At 38.9% G+C, this 23344-nt stretch overlaps 1 protein-coding gene and 1 long non-coding RNA gene across 2 annotated transcripts in view; one reads left to right on the top strand and one right to left on the bottom strand.

Moving 5' to 3' along the window:
• Positions 1-426: 426 nt before the first annotated feature.
• On the bottom strand, positions 427-21037 carry LOC128775054 (uncharacterized). The gene is made up of 4 exons (XR_008419644.1): positions 20680-21037; positions 14585-14721; positions 1868-1914; positions 427-684 (listed from the first exon to the last, which is right to left on the bottom strand). It is a non-coding gene; the product is annotated as an uncharacterized LOC128775054 (long non-coding RNA).
• The window catches only part of TMEM263 (transmembrane protein 263), an 18602-nt gene continuing 16276 nt past the window's right edge, over positions 21019-23344 (top strand). Inside the window, exon 1 of the mRNA XM_019446681.2 lies at positions 21019-21286. The gene's annotated coding sequence lies outside the window, so the exon portion shown is untranslated. The remainder of the gene's footprint in view (positions 21287-23344) is intronic.

The raw sequence follows: 23344 nt of genomic DNA, 5'->3' as shown, positions 1-23344 counted from the left end.
GAAACCAACCCTGCTGACATCTGGATCTCATACCTCTAACCTGCAGAATTGTGAGAAAATAAGTTTCTGTTGTTTAAACCACTAAGTTGAACTTTGTTATGGCAGCCCTAGCAAATTAATACACCAAAGTTTTTAAAAACCTTGCCAGATGTATGTCTTTTTCTTTAGTGTGTCTAAGTTTTGAGGCATAGTTAGCAAATGTCTCCCACTCCCAACAGAGAAATTCACCCTCACTTTTTCCCTAATATTTGCATCATTTCATTTCCCCCCTAACGATTTCATTTTAGAAGTTTTAGGTGTACAGAAAAGTTAAAGATAGCAGAAAGCATTCTTGTATACCCCTCACCCAGTTTACCCTGCTGTTACCATCTTATATTACCATAGTATATTTGACAAAACTAAGGAACCAATGTTGATACAGTGCTATTAACTCAACTTCACACTCTATTTGGATTTCATTAGATTCCTTGTAATGTTTCCTCTTCTGTTCCAGGATCTCATGCAGGATAACACACCACTTACTTGTTGTGCCTCTTTAGGTACTTCCAGATTGTGACAGTTTCTCAGACTTTCCTTGTTTTTGGTGACCTTGATTACAGAAGTACTGCTCAGGTATTGTGTAGAATATCCCTCCATTGGGGCTTGTCTGGTGTTTTTCTCATTGTAGATTGGAGTTTGGAGCTACTGGAAGACCACAGAAGTAGAGTGTCATTCTCATCACATCATATTAAGAGTATAGGATATCAACATGATTTATCATTGATGATGTTAACCTTGATTATCTGGCTGTAGTAGAGTTTGCAAGGTTTCTCTGCAGTAAACTTACATTTTTCCTCCCCCTTACATACCCTACTCTTTGGAAGCCAAGCACACACTCAAGTATGAAGAGGAGTTAAGCTCTTGCTAGGAAAATGTCTGATGAATTTTCGGTGGCAAATGCTCTACCTGAACATTCCACTGCCCATTACCGCTGCTGTGAGCAATATAAAACCTGGTCAACCTCTTCAACACTGGCCAGATTTAAAAATGTAAATATAAATCATTCAAATGTGGTATTTATTTGATTTTAATGGAAACTTAAATAAATTATTTTAATTAATTATATTGAATTGCTCTTTGATAGAATTTGTCTACTTTATGAAACCACATACTTAAAATCTAAGATGATATGGATTATTGTTAGAATGTGCAACTTCAGTGGTGCCTGGGTGGGTCAGTCGGTTAAGCATCTGACTTCAGCCCTGATCTCGCAGTTTGTGGGTTCAAGCCCCACAACCCACAGCTTTGTGCTAACAGCTCAGAGCCTAGAGCCTGCTTCAGATTCTGTCTCCCTCTTTCTCTGCCCCTTCCTCAATTGCACTCTCTCTCTAAAAAAACATTAAAAAATTTAAAAAAAAGAATGTGCAACTTCATTGGCAAATTAATTCAAGCATTTTTCTATAATCACTATTTCCCTAAATACACTTTTGATAACAATCACATTACATAATTTAAATAAATGATTGCTCTATGTATAGAAAAATAAATGTGGTCCTCTTGAGGCTATGTCTTGGAGTATTTATCAGTAACTATTTGAAATTGTCAGTAACTGTTGTCAGGTATTGAGTTCATTAGCCAGTGTTTATTTTTATTCTTGAGCTTTTATTAGTAAACTTTTTATGAGTTAGTAGACTTTTTTGAGTTCTCCCTGATTTGTTTTGTTTTTAGCCAAATGGGTCACACAGCTCTAAAGCCTACTATTTATGGAAACTACACTTAAAAAAAATCCAGGCCAATACATATGTAAATCATGGTTGTCCTACATTGGGATAAGTTGTCAACTCTGCCTTGATGCAATATGTAATGTTGTTGCATCAAGTTTACTTACTGGAAACAAATCATTATCTGCTCTTCAGTGACAGGCAGTGACAGTAGCTTCATCCAGGAAAAAAACGAAAGGAAAACATCTCATTAGTTTTTATACTAATATAGTTTCAGTGATAAAGATACTTCTGAAAAAAATCAATTTCTTACAAGTGGAACTTGACTTCTAATGAGTCTATAAAGTCTCTGATTTCTCTTAAAATTGTGAATTTAATTAAAATGACAAATTTAATGTTTGTGATTTTCTATACATTAAATTTTTTTTTAATGTTTATTTATTTTTGAGAAAGAGAGACAGAGTGCGAGTAAGGGAGGGCCAGAGAGAGAGGGAGACACAGAATCTGAAGCATACTTTAGGCTCTGAGCTGTCAGCAACAGAGCCCGACAGGGGCTCAAACTCACAAACCGACCTGTGAGATCATGACCTGAGCTGAAGTTGGATGCTTAACTAACTGAGCCACGTAGGGACCTTGATTCTCTATACATTTTAAATTAAAATGCCTAAAATATGAATTGAGACATACCTATTTGTTTGTATTATAAACAGTAAGCAATCTGTTTGAGATGTTAGGTTTTATCACCTGCTGTTGTATTTGTAAACAAAGACAAATGTTGCTCTAAGATGTAATTATAATTGACTGTACATGTGGTACTTGATTTTTTAAAGATATTATTTCCTCTTAAAAACGTTTTAAAAATGTATTTTCATAACTTAAAAAAAAGTTAAGTAAGCTCCCCCTTTATTTATCTCTTTCTCTTCCCCTTCTCCCTATTCTTTTTCTTTTCCTTCCATTTATGACAATTCAGTCCGAGGCTATTAGAAGGAACTGGCAAGGTGGACTTCCATAGCAAGGTGAGGATGCAGGGTTGGGGGAAGATGTCCATATGGGTAGGAGTGGTATGGAATTTTACAGCCCATGTGGTCTTGAGAAGATGTTAGTGTAGGAGGGTGGCTGCCCCTGTGGTGCAGGAGCTTAAGTGGAAGAAGAGGGCCCCAACATGGAAGATGGGGCCATACTGTTGATGAGAGATTGATTACATAGAGTGGGATTAACCAAATAAGTAAATACATTAAAGATAATGGGAACCAGGTGTCTCGTTGTCAGAGCAAGGACAAATAAATATGGAAAGGGAGAAGGCAAAAAATGAACCCTGTGGCATTAATTTCAAATCAGAGGTACTGGTGTAAACTTATGGCTATCAGTATAAGGACATATAGAAATATAGATTTTATTAATATATCAGTAAGTGTGTATTTGTAAAAACTAACAGCAATGAGCCTACCTAGTGCCAGATCTTGTTTTCCACATACCATTGATAAAGTTGGAACAATTTGTAGCAGAAAAATTAGAAATTGCTCAAGAGTTATGGGGACATGTCAAAAGGACATGGAAGGGAACTTAAAAGGGGGTTCCACTAGCCAAATCTAGGCCAATTTGAGCATCAAAAGGGTGACAAGTATGGGGCACAATACTTATTTACAATATTTACAATATTCCCGCACATTAAAATATTTATTAATTACAAAGGGAAGAGTAATGTTACATTAAACAAGTGATCAAAATGAACATGAGTAGATACCTCCTTAAACATGATGTTCAAAATGAACATCATGAATAACGAGACAGATCAAAATCATGAGCCAAATGATTATTGGAAATGAGAAGAACACAGTCTCACTTCTACCATACTCCTGCTGTTCTGATTATCTCTTGTGAGTTAACAAAGCATCCCAAGCTCAGTGGTGGGAAACAAAACCATATTACATGTTCACAGATTCTATGGGTCAGGATTTGCATGAGGTGCAACATAGATGAATTGTCTCTGTTCTGTGATGTTTGGGGCCTCAGCTGGGGACAATACTATGACTTCTGGGATTGCCTGAAACAGCTGGGGGCTGGAATCATCTGGAGTTTTCTTTATTCAGTTTGGCACCTGGGCTGGGATGATTTGAAATCTGGGCTCAGCTGGGGCTGTCAACCAGAGCATCTCCATGTGGCTCTCCATGTGGTTTGGCTTTCACAGCCTGGTACCTGGGTTCTTGAGCATTCTGAGATTGTAGGGAGTGAGTATTGCAGGGACCTACACAGAAGCTGCAAGATTTCTTTTAACCTAGACTTGGAAGTCACTAGCATCACTTCACTTTATTCTATTAGTTATAAGAGAGTCCTTATGGCCCACCCAAGTTCAAAGGGAGAAAAATTAGACCCCACTTCTTAATGGGAGTATGGCAAAGTCATATTGCAGAAGATCATGGGAGATGGGAGAAAGACTGGCTCAGTACAATAATTTTGCCTACACTTTCTTTCCTTGTATGTTTTGTAGGCATTGCCTCATTGTCTTCTGGTGTTGGATATTTCTATGAGAAGTCATTGCATGTTTCTGAAGAGAACCTACTTTCTTTCCCTTAAAAGTGACTTGGAAAAAAAAAGTGACTTGATGTTTTTACCTGGCTGCTGAAATAATTCTTTATTTCTTTCTCTGGAATAATTTACATACCATAAAAATTTCCCATTTCAAGTGTATAATATAATAAATTTTAGTAAATTTACATAGTTCTGCAACCATTTCCACAATCCAGTATTAGAACATTTTCATCATCCCAAAAAGATCCCTTGTGCCCATTTGCAATCAATCCCTATTCACAATCCCCAGTCCATGGCAACCACAGATTTGCTTTCTATTTTTATAAGATTTTCCTTTTCTCTTATTCAACATAGTGTTGGAGGTCCTAGCCAGATGAATTAGAAAAGAAAAATAATAATAAAAGGCATTCAAATCAGAAAGGAAGAAGTAAAACTATTTCTATTTTCAGATAACATATTATATATAGAAAATTCTAAAAACTTCACCAAAAAGCTATTAGAACTAATAAATACAGTAAAGTTGAAGAATATAATATCAACACACAAAAATCAGTTGTGTTTCTATAACTGAATAATGAATTATCACAAAGAGAAATTAAGAAAACAATCCCATTTACAGTTGAATCACAATGACTAAAATGCCTAGGAAAAGTGGTGCCTGGCTGGCTCAGTTGGGAGAGCATACATACATCTTGATCTCAGGGTCATGATTCAGAGCCCCACGTTGGGTGTAGAGATTACTAAGAAAAATTTTTTTTTTAATTTAAAAAAATTTTTTTTTTTTTATTTATTTATTTTTGGGACAGAGAGAGACAGAGCATGAACGGGGGAGGGGCAGAGAGAGAGGGAGACACAGAATCGGAAACAGGCTCCAGGCTCCGAGCCATCAGCCCAGAGCCTGACGCGGGGCTCGAACTCACGGACCGCGAGATCGTGACCTGGCTGAAGTCGGACGCTTAACCGACTGCGCCACCCAGGCGCCCCAATTTTTAAAAATTTTTAAATAAAATAAAATAAAATACCTAGGAATAAAATTAACCAAAGAGGTGAAAGACCTATACACTGGAAACTATAAGACAGTGGTGAAAGAAATTGAAAAAGATGCAAATAAATGGAAAGATATTCCACACTCATGAATTTTAAGAATTAAGATTGTTTCTTGGGGGAAGAATTAATAATATTAAAATGTCCATACCACCCAAAACAACATGCAGATTCAGTGCAGTCCTTATCAAAATTCCCATGGTATTTTTCACAGAAATAGAACAAACAATCCTAAAATTTGTATGGAACCACAAACGACCCTGAATAGCCAAAGCAATCTTGAGAAAAAAGAAAAAAAGCTGGAGGTATCACATTTCCTGATTTCAAATTATTTTACAAAGCAATAGTAATGAAAATAATATGGTATTGGCATAAAAACAGACACATGGATCAGTAGAACAGAATAGAGCCCAGAAACAAATTCATGCATATATGTTCAATTAATTTACAACAAATGAGCCAAAAATATATAATGAGGAAAGGATGGTCTCTCTAATACATGGTGCTGGGAAAACTAGACAGCCACATGCAAAAAAATGAAATTGGATCACTATCTTATACCATACACAAAAATTAACTCAAAATGGATCAAAGACTCTAATATATAAGACCTGAAAGCATAAAATTTATAGAAGAAAACACAGGAAGTAAGCTCCTAGACATTGGTCTTAGCAATGATTTATTAGATTTGACACCAGAAGTAGGGCAATAAAAGCAAAAATAAACAAGTGGGACTACAAAAAACTAAAAATCTTCTGTACAGCAAAGGAAACCATCAACAAAATGTAAAGGCAACCTATGGATTGGGAGAAAATATTTACAAATCATATGTCTGATAAGGAATTAATAATAAAAATATAAAGAATTCATACAACTCAATAGGAAAACAAACAATCTGATTTTTTAAATGGGCAGAGAATCTGAAGAGACATTTTTCCAAAAAAGGCATGTAGATGGCCAACAGGTACATGAAAAGATGCTCAACGTCACTAATTATCAGGGAAATGCAAATCAAAACTACAATGAGATAATGACCTCACACCTATTAGAATGGCTATTACCAAAAAGACAAGAACTAACAAGTGTTGCCAGAGATATGGAAAATAGGAACCCCTGGGCACTGCTGGTGGGAATATAAATTGGTGCAGCCACTATGGAAAACAGTATAGAGCTTCCTCAAAAAATTAATAGAACTACCATGTGATTCAGCAATTCCACTATGGATATTTATTAAAGAAAATAAAATCACCATCTCAAAAAGATATCTGCACCTCCATATTCAGTACAGCATTATTTACAATAGCCAAGACAAGGAAACAATCTTTGTGTCCATCAATGGAAAAAGAAAATGTGGTATATATGTACAATGGAATACTATTCACCCATAAAAAAGGAAATTCTGTCATATGGAACTTGAGGGCATTATGATAAGTGAAATAAGTCACAAAGAAAAAGACAAGTATTATGATCTCACCTGTGGAATCTAAAGAAACAAACATAAAACAAACAAAAAGCAACTCATAGAGAACAGATTGGCAGTTGCCAGAGGTGGGGGTGGGAGGTGAGGGGCAGACAAATGGGTAAAGGTGGTCAAAAGGTACAAACTTCCAGTTATAAGATAAGTAAGTCCTGGGATGTAATGTATGGCATAGTGACTATAGCTAACAATACTGTATTGCATACTCAAAAGTTGCTGAAAACGTAGATCTTAAAAAGTTCTCCTCACAAAAAAAAAAAATGTACGCGTGGTGATGGATGTTTACTAAACTTACTGTGGTAATCATTTTACCATATATATGTATATTGAATATTGTTGTATACCTAAAATGAATACAACATTACATGTCAGTTATATCTCAGTTTTAAATAGGGATTTGCCTTTTCTGGAAATTTTACATCAATGAGATCATACAATATGCGGTCTTTTGTATCTGGATTCTTTTACAAGTGGAAAACATTACTGAGGAATGTTGAAGCATGTAACTAATCATATGTGTTAGATTCACTGGCAGAGGCAACCATAGGAGGTAGTGATAAAAATTATGAAAAATAGAATATGAAAGTAAGCCTGATAAATTATGAAAATCTGGACTTCACAGTAAGCCTGATAAAGAATTATGAAAAAGATGATGTCAGAGAAAGCTCAATTAACCTAACAGAAATGGAAAAACTGTTTCTGTTTATTAAAAGTGATGATGTATAACAACTGTAGCTTTAATTCTAGATAAATAGAACTAAAAACCCACTATAGCTTTGTAGTCACTTGTGTGTAACTTGTATGCATTCTGGCATTTTTTTGCTCCATAATAAAATTATCTAATTGTACATTTATGAACTGGCATGTTCCTTTAGGTCTCAATTTCTCATTTCTCCTACATCCATGGCATGTTTTTGAGGTTCATGTGTGTTGCGGCAGCTATCGGTAGTTTGCTCCTTTTTACTGCTGAACAGTACTCCATTGTATGAATATGCAGTCTAGTCTTATTATCCCTCATAGTTATTTTCTATAAAATAGCTTCAAACACTAAATTTAGTGAATACAGAATTATTGGCCCTAGGGGAAATGCAGGGTTAGGTTCCTGCAACATGTCATTTCATCAAATAATAATATATAACCTTGGTTTGTGTTTCTGTTTAAAGACACCATATTTAATATATATTGTTGATTCATTAACATTGAACTCATGGCAAACAAGCACTATAACTCATGCCTGAATGAAGCTTATCTAACAAATGTATTTTTTCCACAAGGTACATCACAATCTTTTTGTGCTTGGGAATGCTAGACATCATCAACAAAAAGCACAAAAAAATGTGAAAAATGGGGCACTAAATAGACTGTAAAAGAACAATTGTGTACAAGAAGAGAGTTGAAACAAGGAGGCAGAGGTTCCCTTTCCTGATCTCAGCTGGGAACGCATTTGTTGGGTGACTCAAATTTTCTGCAGCTCTGCACACGTGCATATCCAAGAACGGCTGGGAAATTCCTGTTGATTTTGGGGTTACAAAGAAGTTTTAGCAAGTAGGCAAATTTGCAAATGAAGAATCCATGAATAATAAGAATTGACCACTATATTTTGTTCATCTATTCACCAGTTGATGAACAGTTGATTATTTCTACATCTAGGCTATTATGAATAATGTTGCTCTGAACATTTGTGTACAAGTCTTTGTGAAAATATTTGCTTTTATTTCTCTTGGACGAATACCTAGAAGTTGAATTGCTAGGTCATATGGTATATTTGTTTACGTTTTTTAAGAGACTGCCAAACTGTTTTCCAAAGTGGTTGCACCATTTTATACCCCCACCAGCAATGTCTGAGGGTTCCAGTTTCTTTATGGCTATAGCAAAATAGCCATAGGTTATAGCTTATCTTTCGATTATAGACATTTTAGCGTGTGTGAAGTGGTATCTCATTATAGTTTTGATTTACATTTCCCTAATGACCAATGATTCTGTGCATCTTTTCATGTACTTATTAGTCATTCATATATATTTTGTGGTGAAATGCTGATTAAAATATTTTGCTTATTTTTAAATTGGGGCATTTTTATTTTTGTTATTAAAGTTATTAAGATATTTCTATATTCTGGTTACAAGTCCTATATCAGATATATGATTTGCAAATATTTTCTCTGGTTTGTCTTTTTATTTCAGTGGTGTTTCATGAAGTGCAAAAGTTTTAACTTTTGATTAAGTCTAGTTTATCAATTTTATCTTTTCTGGAAGTGATTTTGGTGTTATATCTAAGTGATTTTGGTATTGTACTTTATCTAACCCAAGATCATAAGGATCTTATGTTTTCTTCTAGAAATTACATTCTTTATCTTTTAAACTCCAATGACTTTATTCAGCAAATTTTCTCTAAATAATTATGTATCAGTCAAAATGGAGATTTTAATTTTTTTCAGAAAAAAATATATTTTAAAATTTGCTTATAAATATTTGTATGTTCCAATGTTTTGCTTTTCTTCTTAGGGGCTAATTAAGTATGTTGCCTGTCTTCTATTATCTGCCATTTGCTCCATAGTCTTTTGTATATCTTTCTTTTATTCTGTTTCATCCATTCTTTTTTCACTTCTAATCTCTGTACCCCTTACTTGGGCTTTCAGTCATGCTTAGTCTTCCTTGTGCTTCTTATAATTTAGTCCTTATTTTTTGTAATTTTTTTCTCTTGTTTCCTCTTTGATTATCTATCTATCTATCTATCTATTTATTTATTTATTGGGTCGGGCAGAGAGAAAGGGAGAGGCAGAATCCTAAGTAGGCTCCATACTGTTAGTGCAGAGTCCAACATGGGGCTGGAACCCAAGAACTGTGAGATCATGACCTGAGCCAAAATTCAAGAGTCAGATGCTTAATCAACTGACCCACCCAGGCACCCCTGATACCTATCACTTAATGCTTCACCCCTTCCTATCATCTAGCTATCACCTCCTGTTATCTGGCCATTTATTTCCTGAGCTCTTCTACTTTTACTGTATGTTTTCCCTTCTTATATTCAATTAAAGCATTGAGGTTCTGAACATTCATGTGGAGATGTTGGGTAATCATTTTCTTTTGCTTTGGAGCAATATTTTTCTGTTAAGTTTGTCTTCAAAGGAATTTTGTTGCTCTTTTTCATCATTTTCTTACAGTATCATTGTAAGAATGTCTTTTTTTTTAATTGTATTTGAATTATTAGTTATATACTCCTAAGGAGGCTAGAGGAGGGTAACTTCTAGGTTTTTCACTACAAAATAGGTTTGTCACAAAAAACCTTCCTCATAAAGTAACATTAGAGCAGACCTGAAGGAAGTGAGGTGGAAGCCAGAAATCCCAAGCATTCTAGGAGAGAGAATAGCAAGTATGAAGTCCCTGAGGGAGAATAATACTTAACATGTTTGGAAAATAGGGGGTGCCAATCTGGCTGGAGTAGAGTGTTTGAGGAGGCAATAATAGAAGATAAAGTCAAGGTGCAGGATAGGGGGAAAGGGTACATACAGTTTCCACAAGGCCTTTGAAGGAACTGAAAGGATTTTGGCATTTACTCTGAATAAGAAGGGAAGTCATTGGAAGATTTTGAGTGAGGAGTTGACATGATCTGATTGAAATCTGGAAAGGGTAACTCTGAATACTTTGTTAAGAAATGACTATATGGGTGCAAGGGTGAGAATAAGGTGACTAGTTAGGAGGCTGCTGCAATAATTCAGGAGACAAATGATGGAGATCTGGACCACAGTGGTAGCAATGGAAATGGTGAGAAATGATTGGACTCAGAATACATTTTGAAGGTAGAGATAACAATTTCCCCAAAGACTGGATATGAGCTATGAACAAAAGTGAGCACTCAAGATGACTCCAAGGTTTTTGAACTGAACAACTAGAAGGATGCAGTTGTCATCAACTAAGTTGGAAAAGACTGATGGAAGATGAGGTTTGAGAGGCAAGTTCAGGAATTAGGGTTTGGACATTAACTTTGAAATTCCTGTTATACATCTTCACTGGGGACTTCTAGCAGACAATTGCTTGTACATACAAGCCTGGAGTTCAAGGAAGAAGTATGGACTAGAGATATTAATTTAGGAGTAATTGGCATTTATATAATATTTAAAGCCATAATACTAGAACTAGATGAGTAATTGAAGTGACTCAATCTAGGGGGTCACTTTTGATTAAGATATCTGAAGCTTGAGCCCTGGGACTCAATGTTTAGAAGTCAGAATGAGAAGGCACTAAAACACAAGATTCATCTGGAGCCCGAAACACCAGTGAAGACCTAGTAGCAAGCCTAAGAACCCACTCACAGATCAGCCAACTCTTCTACATTGCCATGAGGTCGTGTACAACAAACAGCCTCTTGGGAAGCAGAATGGTGGGGAAGATCACCCTGAAAGACTAAGCATTTATCACTAAAGAGGCTAAATCAACCCTTTCTATGGAAAGAGACTGATTTACATATAATAACTGGCAATTTGTGATTTTTTTTGCCTGCCATTAAAGGGTATCAAAGCATCAAGGCAAGTTATAGGAATGGAGTGCTATATGTTTTACATATTTGGCTATAGTATGAAAAATTTAAATTCTGCTATATTAACAATTCAACCAAAGACATCTATGTTCCTCAGCCCCTCAAAAGTTCTGACAGCCCCAGTAGATCATCCAATTTACTCCCAGGCCTCAATAGCCTGAAGGGAGAAGATGTTGTGCCTTCAACTGTCCACCACAATACAAATGGCTACTATATACTGAGTACTTACTTTGTAGGTGAGCAGTTTAATACATTGCTACTTGATCATTATAATCTTAGGAGATGAGGACTATCAGTCTACATTTTAGAGATTAGGGAAAAGAAGCCCAGGCAAGTAACCTGACCAAAGCGGTAGAATCACGATTAAAATCCAAGTCTAATTATAGTACCTGGACTTTGATTCACCGTATCATACTGCCTAGTCACATCACCTTGAAATTTATGTTTAATCTACTCAAGGCTCCAGGAATCTTGAGGGAAGTGGGGAGGGGCATAATTAAGGCAACCCAACAGAGACCAACTGAGCCAAGGGGGTTGGGAGTCACATCTTTTATAAGCGTAGAGGCACTGACAGATATATCTTGCTCAAATTTTGTCACTTCTATAATCCATCTTCCTAAGAAGCAATGGGCTGTGGGACTAGTGGTCTATTTTGGGACTATTAACTAGCACAGAGGCTCTGAAAAGCTAATTAATCTCTTGGCAAATAAATGACTAGACCCCATGTAAGGATGTGCCCTCAAAGCAAGGAAAGAAAGTAGGTCAAGGAGTCAGATAACAAATTTTAGCTTGGCAGTTTTAGATCTAGGGAGAGATTAATGTTGGCTCCTTCACACTTTGGTGAAGGATTTGTGGTTACTTCCCTCAAATTCTATGTGCATATACATGACAGATTTCAAAAGCTGCCCTAAAACAGGGTTTCCCCCTCCTAGCACTCATTTGCCTTTGCATATTGTTTGATATTACTATTTCATGTTAGGAGAAACCCATCTTCCCTGGTTACAGAGGACTTGATTTAAGATGCTAGATATCCTCAGATTTTTCCTCACCTACAAAAGGGACCATACCCTTTATAATGCATACAGTATTGCCTAAATCATAGGTGGAAAGTTGTTCCCAAACACAGGGCAAACTGAGAGGCTCTCTTACTGTAGTTCACACAAATCCCAGACAAACCATACTGTTTTCTGGGGTCACATGTAAAATGTTAACTCCGTAAATCTCCCATCTCATGGTAAACATACATGCTCTTTCAACCTGACTATTGCAGATGACAACAAAGACCCATGATTCAACTTTGGACTACTTTACTGTGTTTTTTGTTTGTTTGTTTGTTTGTTTGTTTGTTTTTAAGCTCCACCTTGCCCATCTTCACCAATTGCCATTTAACTCTTTACGATTGAAAAAACTTCTGCCAGGTGAATTCTGCTAACATTTTGGGTGCTTGCTCCAAGGTGAAGTATTTCAATACTAGTTCACTTCATGGGTCTAACATCCATACTGGATGTGGGTGGAAAATAGTAATCATTCCACTCTGCCTATTTATAAGTATCCAGCTCAAGCCCTTATAAAAGTAGGCACTTAATATCTTATTAAATATAAATATATTTATATTAAATATAAATATAAATAAAATCTTATTAAAGATAGCTTCCTCCCCCTTCCTATCCTAGAAACTTTCTGCAGGCCATATCCATACCTATCTTTTCTGCATTTGTTTAGTCCTCATTTTCTGACCCTCATTTTGGCATTTATTTGTATTATTTTTTAATGTTTCATAAATGCTTAATGTTCCTACTATGTCTTGCCTTAAGAGTGTAAACTACATAGGGATAAGATTTATGTCACCTGTCCTCTAGTGTTAGACACATGATGGTATGTAAGAAATGCCCAATGTTTTGGTAGATTCTGGCTACAAGAGACAAAGGCTACAGTTCCAAGTAATCAGAGAGACTATCAAAAGAGAAACCAAAGCCAAACAGCCCATAGGAAGAGCAGGGCCTGAAGCAGAATCAGGCTTTGGATACTTAGCATTCTACCACTTTACAGGGTAGAACCAGGAGTAGAAACCAGATTCAAACTGAAATACTTAGGTTATTTTTCATGGGTATATAGACTTAAGTTCCAATAATTCTAGTAGGTAAGCTAGTTTGAAGCTAATCTGGTAAGGGGTATGGAAAGATAATGAGAGTGGGAATGAGAGAGAATTCTTAAAAAAAAAAAAAGGCTAGAAATCAGAGTGAAAAAAACAGTGAATAGCTTCCTCAACCATAGACAGCCTACCAGTTCATGGTTATAGACCCTCATGAGGTCTGGTTACTCTTACTGGCCTTGCCTTCCATGAGCTGTCTATACAGTTATTTTCCCAATTCTACATCCTTTTTTTTTTTTTTTTTTTTTTTTGGACTCTAGCTTATGTGGGTTTCTCTTTCTCATAACAAAATGATCCCTTTCCAGAAACCAATTTCCTATGATAAAATGTTTCCTCACTAAGATTACAATACAGCAATAATCTATTAAAGCACCCACATTATTTAAACCTTACCACAAATTTTATTAACATTGGTTGTTTACTTTTCAATAATTGATGTCACTCCTTTTTGGAACTATTGGGAAGAGAGAACATAATTTACATGTACAAATTGTAGCCTGTGCTGTCTCTTCTGACCATGGAGGGATTAGGGGAGAGATTGCAAAAAATGCAGACTACACTGGGCTTGGGAAAATTCTAAGTCATAGAGAGACAAACCTTCAGTGGCTGGAAGAGGAAAAGATCAAATTTGGCAACTGACAAAAGAAATAAGAGAGAATCTATAAACAATATAGACTCTCTGTCCCAGGTCTAGGGTAGCAGACTTGGAGAGAATTGCAGAACTGAAAACAGAACTGGCAAATGTCAAGAAGGAACTTGAATTCAGGGCTAAAAAATGGGATGGAGATTCTTCTTTACAGTTCACTATAGCTGAGCAGGAAGAAGAGATGCTAGGGGAAATTTGATGATGTGGAGTTCCTAACTAGGAATACATAAATTAAAGATGACTTTATGAAAGATATGAAAGTACAACTGGTTGACTCCAAGGACCTACCAGATATGAAATGCTTGACTCCCAAATTTTTCTCCTTCAGGAAAAAGTTTCTTGACTTATGGATTCTGCCAAAGAATTCTTGTCAAGAAACTTCAGGAAAACAAAGACAACAGTTGCTACTGATATTGGAAGAGTTGGTAGATAAACTAACCTGGCTCACTAAGACCCTTTAAACAGACAGCTCTATGGCAGTCTGATAAAGTTTCATACTCACCCAGGGAATTATAAGTGAGGCTGAATTCTACAAGTGAAACTGGAAGGTTTGCAGGTACTGTGCAGTCTTCTGCAAGTGCCTCTTAGAAGGAGCCTGGAGCACTTAAAGCAGAATGAAGACTCTGGCCACTACTGTCACTGTAGAAATGGAAAACGAGAAAGCCCATCAAAAAGAGGCCTTCTGAGCTCAATTGGGTGAGGTCCAGGATGGGCCATTAGCATAAACTATGAAATTAATCTCAAATTAATCCACCTGTATCTCTGCTAGATCTTTACATCATATAACAGAGTTTACAAAAGTCTTAGCACATTTTAAATCATTCTTAAACTAGATATCTGAGAGAAATGAAAACATGTTTACACAAAAACCTGGACATACATTTTATAATATCCAGAAACTGGAAACAATCTAAGTGCCTTTTAATTGGTGAATGGGTAAGCAAATATTCTCAACTTCACTCCCCTTCCCTAGGTCCAGAGGAGAGCAGTCACTTATGATCCTAAAGGGTAGTACTTCATGGCATTCCCACTTCATGGGCAGCCCTTTAGTAACACAACCTAGGTTCAAAGATGCTCAATTTGCTTCTGTGTTTTTTGCCTACTTGCTCACAACACTTGACCAGTGTTGGCTACTTTCTGCTCTCAAAAGCCTTTACCTCTACAGTACAGCATTAGGAACCTCATTTGTGCAATAAATATGTTCCTGCAAAGCTATAAATCAAAGGTTTTGAAATACAATTATATTTTCCCAAAGTTCTTAATTTCAGAGATGTTTTATCTTAGTGATTGATCATTAGTTGGCAATAATTTTCCAGTTTTAAGTTATCCACTATAAACCAAGTAGTTCCTCATTTGTACGAAAACATTACAATGTACTCTGAACTTACTCTACAAGAAAGAAAGTACAAGTTCTTTCAAAATGTGGATTACACACTAATGAGTTATCATTTTTTTTAAGATTTAGAATTTAATTATCAGGCAACCTACAGTTACTGTCTTCATATTCATGGTGCCCTTTGGCCCTACCTCATCTCAACTTTTTTTCCCATTTCAAAAGACATCTTTTGAAAATCAGGCTTATTGAGATATAATTTACACACAATAAAATTGCTACTATTAGTGTACAGCTCTATGAATTTTGAAAGATGCAACATGAAACCCACACAACACTCAAGATAAAGAACAGTTCCATCATCCCCAAAAGCCCCTTGAGCCTCTTTGTAGTTAATACTTCCCAACTCCCAAGCAACTACTGATCTATTATAGTTTTGGCTTTTATGGAATGTCATATAAATGGAAGATCAGTATGTAGATTTTTGAATTTGCATCTATCACTTAGAATAATACATTTGAGATTAATTTATGTTGTTGTATCAGTGGTTTGTTCCTTTCATTGATAAGCAGATTCTGTGGTATATGTACATACGTATATGTATGTATATATATGTATGTATATGTGTGTGTATATCACTATTTGTTCACCCATTTACCAATTAAAAGGTAGTTTCTAGTATTTGTCTATTATAAAATGTGTGTCCAGGTTTTTGTGTAAGCATGTTTTCATTTCTCTTGGGTAAATATCTAGGAATGGGATTGCTAGGTCATATGGTAATCTTATGTTTAACTTTACAAGAAAATGCCAAACTGTTTATTCAAGTGTCTCTCTATTATTCTGCAGTCCCACCAACAATGTCTGGGAGTTCTAATTGCTCCACATCTTCAACAACACTTGGAATTATTTTTATTTTGACCAAGTAGTGACATTTCATTGTGGTTTTGATTTGCATTTCCCTAATGACTAATGATGTTGAGTATCATTTCTTGTGTCATCCATATATGTCCAACAGTGATTGTTCAACTATGCCAATGTTTTAAAAACTGGTTTACTTTTTATTGAGTTCTAGGAGTTCTTCATATATTCCGGATACAGTCACTTATAAGATATGTGTTTTGCAAACATTCTCAGTCTGTTACTTTTCACTTCCTAAACATCGTAGTACAAAGATCAGAGTTTTTATAAATTAAATTTTTAATGGATTATGCTTTGAGTATTGTAGCTAAGAAATTTTTTGCCTAACCCAGGATCACAAAGATTTTGTCTTCTTCTAAAAGTTTTATAATTTTACATTTAGATTTATGATCTATTTTGAGTTATTTTGTATATGGTGCAAGGTATAAGTTGACAGGTTGAAGTTCTCTTTTTTTTCTTGAAAAATAATGTCCAATTATTCCAGCATTTTGTTCTTTTCACTATCTTTTGGTAAGTTTCCATTTAGCAGACAACTCTATATATAATATACAGAAAGGAAGGAAATCCTCTAGCTTTGGTGTGACAATCCTATGGCGGGAGATGGGAGGACAGTTCCCACTTTCTTTGGCATGAAATGCATAAGTAATGAGCTTTCTGCTCAATAGATATGCATAGTATAGGACAGTCCATAAAGAACTGTCAATACTCTGTAGCCAGAGATCACCAGGAACACACCAGTGGTTGAATCAGTTGAGCTTATTATTCATCCCAGCAAGGGAAAGCACAAAATGGGGAACAGTGAGGCATCTCCGTAAGAGGGTAATAGAAAGGACTTACATTAAGGTTTGGGTTTGTGTTAGGTGATTTGGGGGACTTTGCTTTAAATTGGATGCTGTGAGGAAGCAGGGGTAATTCTATGATTGGGTATCTTAATAAATCTTATGTAGAAAGAGGGAAGATTAGCACAAGGCTAAAGCTGTCACTGGTAAAGAAGTAACAGCCACTCACATTAGTTTGATATCTTCAGTTTTTGTATTCCATTTGGTGGTGTGGATAAAGTTCATGTTTTTGTCTGTGTTCAGACATGGTTATGGAGTAGTCTTATTTTTGTCCTGATCCATCATGATCATGGGAGTAGCCTTTTCTGATGTTAATGTTCTCTGAAACTGTTCCACAGGATATATCAAGGAAGGCTTACCTATGGCAGGCCAGCTCCCAGCGACGCTAAGACCTGGCTGATAGCACCAGGTCAGCCACTTAATATCAAAGACTGGTCAAAGTTGTTGAGAACTTAGGCCATAGATTCAGAAAAAAAAACAAAAAACACAAACAAAAAAAAAACCCACGTTTGATCTGCTCTTTATTGGCTGTGGGCCCTTGGGTAAATTAGCTAACTTCTTTATGGCTCCGTTTCCTCATATGAATATAAGAATAATCACAGTGCTTGATTGCCTTATTGGACTGTTAGGAAAGATGAGATATGACAAGAAAAACTTGTCACACAAATCTTGGTTATTATTATTGTATCACAGAAAAGGTTAAGAAGGCTACTGGAACACAAAAAGGAAAACAAAGAATAGTCCAGGTAATTGTGCCAGAAAGTCAAAGAGCAGTAAGAAAGTGAGACTAGAAAAGCAAAATAATTTACATTGGATGACAATCTATAAAAAGCTATAAACTGTCCAGCTCATTTCAAAATGCCAGGATAATACATTAATAAAAACATTCATAAAAGCATTAAAAAAACAAAAACATTCATAAAAACATGGAAAACATAGGAACATAAAACATAAAACATAAAAACATAGGAAAATATGTAGATCTCATACCAAACGATTTGCCATTTAAATGAGTTCATATAGTGGGGCGCCTGGGTGGCTCAGTCGGTTAAGTGGCCGACTTCGGCTCAGGTCATGATCTCACGGTCCGTGAGTTCGAGCCCCGCATCGGGCTCTGTGCTGACAGTTCAGAGCCTGGAGCCTGTTTCCGATTCTGTGTCTCCCTCTCTCTGACCCTTCCCCGTTCATGCTCTGTCTCTCCCTGTCTCAAAAATAAATTAAAAAAAAAAAAAAACACAAAACACGTTAAATGAGTTCATATAGAAACACTGAGTGGTTGATAACAATGAAACCCATTATGTGCATATACTAGGAGATAGATTCATGTGATGGATAGAAAGTTGGATTGGGATCCCTTTCAACTTCAATGCTTATAAATAATTTACTTCTTCCTTTCATATTTCTGATGTACAGCTTGCTCCTTACTGGCCCTCACTTTTTGAACACCACATCTTGGTAAGCATGCAATGTCACATCTAATTTGTAGTTTTTCAGTAATGCAGAAGGCTCTCTGTATGTAACCAACTAGAGGAAAACTTAACCATTTAAGAGACTGGATAATTGATATAGGCTGCATTAAGAATTTGTTTCATTAAAAGTTATTGCCTGAAGGCTCTAAGGATTCATCATCTCAAGACATACAATCTTTCAAAATAACATCTGGAAATAGTTTCATTTTAATAATCTGAGAATGGGATTTCATAGAATGGGAATCAAGATCTGAATGGATTCAGTCTATAAAATGAAGAGGGCCTGACTTTCTTGAGGCTCCTTTCTGCTGCACCAAGGCACCCCAAACCAAGATAGCATCCTTCTATAAAAGCCATTCTAACAAGATAATATTTATTTTCATTTTAGAGCTAGGGGTGGGTGGGCACTGAGTGGTGCTATTCATTTTTACAGGTTTGAAAACTGAGGAAATAAGAAATGATTAGTGTCAGCCTTACAAGAAATACACGACTACCTATACTGGCCGTTTTATAAGGTTCTGTCATCTCACAACCTCCCAAAGAGCTCCCCTACATCCTGGTTGGCTTATGAGATGGTTTTAAACCACTGATGTGGCTTATGGCTTTAATAACTCTAAAAATGTCCAATCTCCCAGGAGATTGTTTTTATTAATCTGTTTTATTAATCATTTATACTTTAATAATGATTAAATTCTCTTGCAGAGAGAAAGAAGTCAAGGGAAGAACAGTGTAAGTGTGCAATTCGTAATTCTGCCTAGCTTTCACTCTGGAAAAGTCAGGTGTTAAGGACTGAGGTTTCTGTGACAGTAAGAAAATAGAGGAGGTATCCAACTCTTCACATGTTGGGTAAACACCCCAATCCACAGAGCTTGCTAATCGTCCAAATCGTATTTTAAAGTGAAATTATTATTTAATTTCCCCTTTTAAGTTCTGGAAAACTAAAATATCTCGACAGTCTCAGAACAATGGTCTAAGTGGATGTGATTCTATGCTTTGATAAATCAATGGGTAGGCTGAAACCACAAACTACATGTAGTCTGCTACATTTATGACCTGGATCAAAGTCATCTTGTTCCAGGATTCTTTCCTTGGTTCGAGTGTCCTTTTCTGAGCCTGGTCAACGGTTACTATTCAGTTGCATCACTCGGATTGCTTTGCGTTCGGGGCGGGGCGGGGAGGGAAAAGCCAACACAAACACTGGGTGAGGTTATTTGCTGGTTGCTTCGCGTGTGTTTTGTCTCGCTGGCTAGACTCAGGGAGGATCTCACACTTGTATAGGAATTCACATTTTGTAAGGCCCTCTCCCGCCCACCATCTCTTTGCAGTGTCTCAAAAAACCTACGATGGACTCAACTGTCATCTTCACTTGAAGGTGTAAGGAGAAGGGCGAAGAAAGGTGAATGGGGACCATTTGCCCAGGTGAGCGGCCTTTGCGCCACTATCCCTTTTGGTCGCCGCAACACCTGTGACGTGCATCCTACGACCCCTAGTCCGGAGCGAGGTGGGACGCCTCCCTCGCAAGTCCTCCCAGAGCCACACGCTTCTCCACACCTTCCAGAACGGCAGGCAGGCAGGGCTTCCGCCGAGGCGGGGAGGCTAGGAGAGGAACCCCGCTAGTCGGCAGGAGGCGAGGGAGCCGCGCAAAACCCGGTTTCCAACTTCACCGCTCGCCACCAAACGCCCGCTCTCCCCATTCAATTTCGAGTGCCCGGCCAGCCCTCAGCACTGCAGCAAGCCGGGCGACGGCCACGAACCACAGCGGCTCTCACGGCCCACAAACTCAATTCCGGGGCAGAGAGCTTTCTAATAATAACAACAGTGATAAGTGAGCAACGCCCTTCTCGTCACCCCTGTCACCTGGACAGTGAGGGCGCGCCGGGAGCCCCACAGGCAAGGGCTGACAGAAGGCCCAGTTCGTCAATCTAAGGAGGGGAAGCAGGGAAGGGAGGAAGGTTGAGGTCCCTGGGCCAAGAAAGAGGCAGAGAAATTAGCGACTGTCCCACCGTCCCTAGTGCAAAGGTTCTGAATTCCGACCGACCGTTACTTGTGGCGGAACGAAAGCTTCGCGAAACCGCTGGGCGAGCACTTGGGGTTTGAGGACCGCCGACGGCGCGTTCCGTGGGCTCCGCGCCCCTCGCCCGATCTGATTGGACGCCGAGGGGAAGGGGGCGGGAGGCCCCAGGGCAAGGCGCGCGCGCAGGCGGGCCAGGGGTTCCAGCGGAGGCACCCATGGGGCCAAGGGGCGGGAGCAGACCGCGGGGGCGTCGCGCGTGCGCGCGTTCTGAGGCGGCTGGCTGGGGGCTGCTGGGAGGGCAGGGCAGTTCGAGAAACGGGTGGGTGTGTGCCGGGTGGGCGCGGGCGGGGCCTGGGGTGCGCGTGCGCGTCGGCGCCCGAGCCGCGGGAGGAGGCGGGAGCTGAGGAGGCGGCGGAGGGGGCGGGTCGCGTCCGGCGCCACGTCCGCAGCCGGAGGCCGCTACTGCCGCCGTTGCCAACGGAGTCTTCTGGCTCCGAAGCTTGAGGAGACGCCTCTGGAGCCCGCAATTGCCCGAGGCTGTGCCAGCCGCTCAAGCAACCGCAGCCGTCCTCGGTGCTGCCCGCTTCCTCCGCCCAGACCCGGCTCCAGACGCCGACCCTCGACCCCGGAGGTGTGTAAGCGGGGCTGGGAGGGCGGGGGGCGCCGTCCCGGCTTCCTGTCCTACTCTCTGTCGCCTTCTTCCGTTAGCTGTTCTGCACCTCACCGTCTCGGGCCTGGCTTCCCCGAGCCGAGCCTTTTGGGGGGGACTGAGCGGGAAAGGGGGAGGGGCGGGACGATGTTGGGGGCGGACGGAGATTCGCTGGCGGGGTTATTCTTCTTTACGACTCCCCGGCTCCCCAGCGGTGGTTTGTGACTGGGGACTTCTTTTGGAAGCCTCCGCTTCACTTCTTAGCTCCTTGGGTGTTAGGCTGGGAAAATGTGGGTGGGAGGGCGTCAACAGCCTGGGAGAGGAGAGAGATGCGACAGGGGGGCTGTGTGCTGGGCTTCCCCGCCACACTACCTCCTGACCTGTTGATAAACCACTCTCCTGGGTTCAGGCACACAAGCCTTGGTCCCCAGTGCTCTTCCTGGGTAGAAAGGCTCTACCCTCACGCCTAACCTAAGGCTGAAAGTGTGGAATGGAGAGAGGCGCTGACGGCCCCAGGGGTGATGGGGGACCGCTGGTGCACCCGTTGGTGCCATCATTGCCTCCCAGGTCTAAATAAAAGCCGTGCTTGCTGTGCACACGCAGCTTCGAGACGAGTCCCCAAGCTCCCACTCCCAGTCATATCCCAGCTTGAATAGATCCCCTTTAATGTGTAAGAAGACAGAAATTCTGGAACCTTATGGGAGTGGGGGTGTGCTGGGTGTACAACGTGGAGCGGAGGGAGGAGGTGCTGAGCTTAGTCCTAGTCACGGCTTCTCCAGGGTCATTTTCTGCCTCTCCTGCCACGTCACTCCCTCTGCTAAAGGGAAGAAAAAAAAAAAAAAAAAAAAAAAGACTTGCTAGTGCCTAAAGAGATCAGTGGGGGGAGAAGGGACTGCTGGGAAAGGTTTACAAACACCTAAAGAGGAGAGTTCTTATTTTATTATGTCTTTGTGAACCCTTGTGCTAATTCCAAGTGAAAATACTTTATTTTGCTACCTGTGATTATTTGCTACCCGTGATGATTTGCTGTAATGTGATTGTTTAACCTTTAGGACATCCATTGGTGTGGGTGCTCTAGGAGCTCCCGGGAATATTGATATCACATCAACAGGTCTGTTTGCATGTATGTGGCCATGCCTGGTTTTTTAAAGAAAAGGAAGTAATCTTTAATAAACCTATATTCACTGTTTTGACTTTTTCCCTCACTTTCATTTCTTCAGTCTGTGTCCTGGCAGATGTGCCAGAAACCAAGTTTAATAAAAATGTGTCCCTATGTGGAGAATATCATTAGAAAAGTTTAAGTTGTGTGTGTGTGTGTGGGTGGGTGTGTGTGTGTTTTACTTAAGGAGAATCTTCACCTGTCTTTGTTTCGGTCATTGAGTATTTGCTGTTTTGCTACTTCCTGAAGCTATCTCCGTGGATTACATAGAAATACCTTCAGAGTAGGGCCTTCACATGCTTGTTCTGGTTGAAACCTCAGTGCCCAACACAGTGTCTGGCATGGTAGGGACACAAATACATGTTGAACTAATGAGGTACAATTTCGTGAAGATTACGAGGGTACTGGTTATCTGGCTTGATAGCATGTTGTGTAATTCCGCTTTACTGTTTCATTTCAAGACAACGCTTAAAAAGTTGCCATCTTGATACTCTTGGTTGTTACTTGTCACTAAGGGGGTCACTTAAAAGTTTTACTGACAGATTACTTTTCTTCCCTGCCAGATTCAACGCATTTCTTGTAGCCTGTTTGCTGTTGATCTAGTGGGCGGGGGCCATGTTTAAAAGCAGCCTGTTCAGGATAGTTGGTTAACCAGAGAAGCCTAAACACAATAAGCTGGTGTTTTAATATACGATGCTTATTGGTATATGTGTGTTAAAGCCCTGTATAAATATATTTTGAAACCCCTTGTAGTTATTTGGCAAAGAGGCTAAAAGCAGGGGGTTGGGGATGTGGCAAAGTTCCTATATATAGAATGTGTAGAAGAATTTAGCTAATTCATTTATAGTCTTTTTCTTATAGGGAATTGGCACTTACTATTT

The sequence above is a fragment of the Panthera pardus genome, unplaced genomic scaffold (genome assembly GCF_024362965.1).
Source record: "Panthera pardus isolate Hobbes unplaced genomic scaffold, ASM2436296v1 HiC_scaffold_6, whole genome shotgun sequence".
Classification (NCBI taxonomy): domain Eukaryota; kingdom Metazoa; phylum Chordata; class Mammalia; order Carnivora; family Felidae; genus Panthera; species Panthera pardus.
Note: the sequence above shows the minus strand (reverse complement) of the source record. Positions and strands in the feature narration are given on the sequence as shown.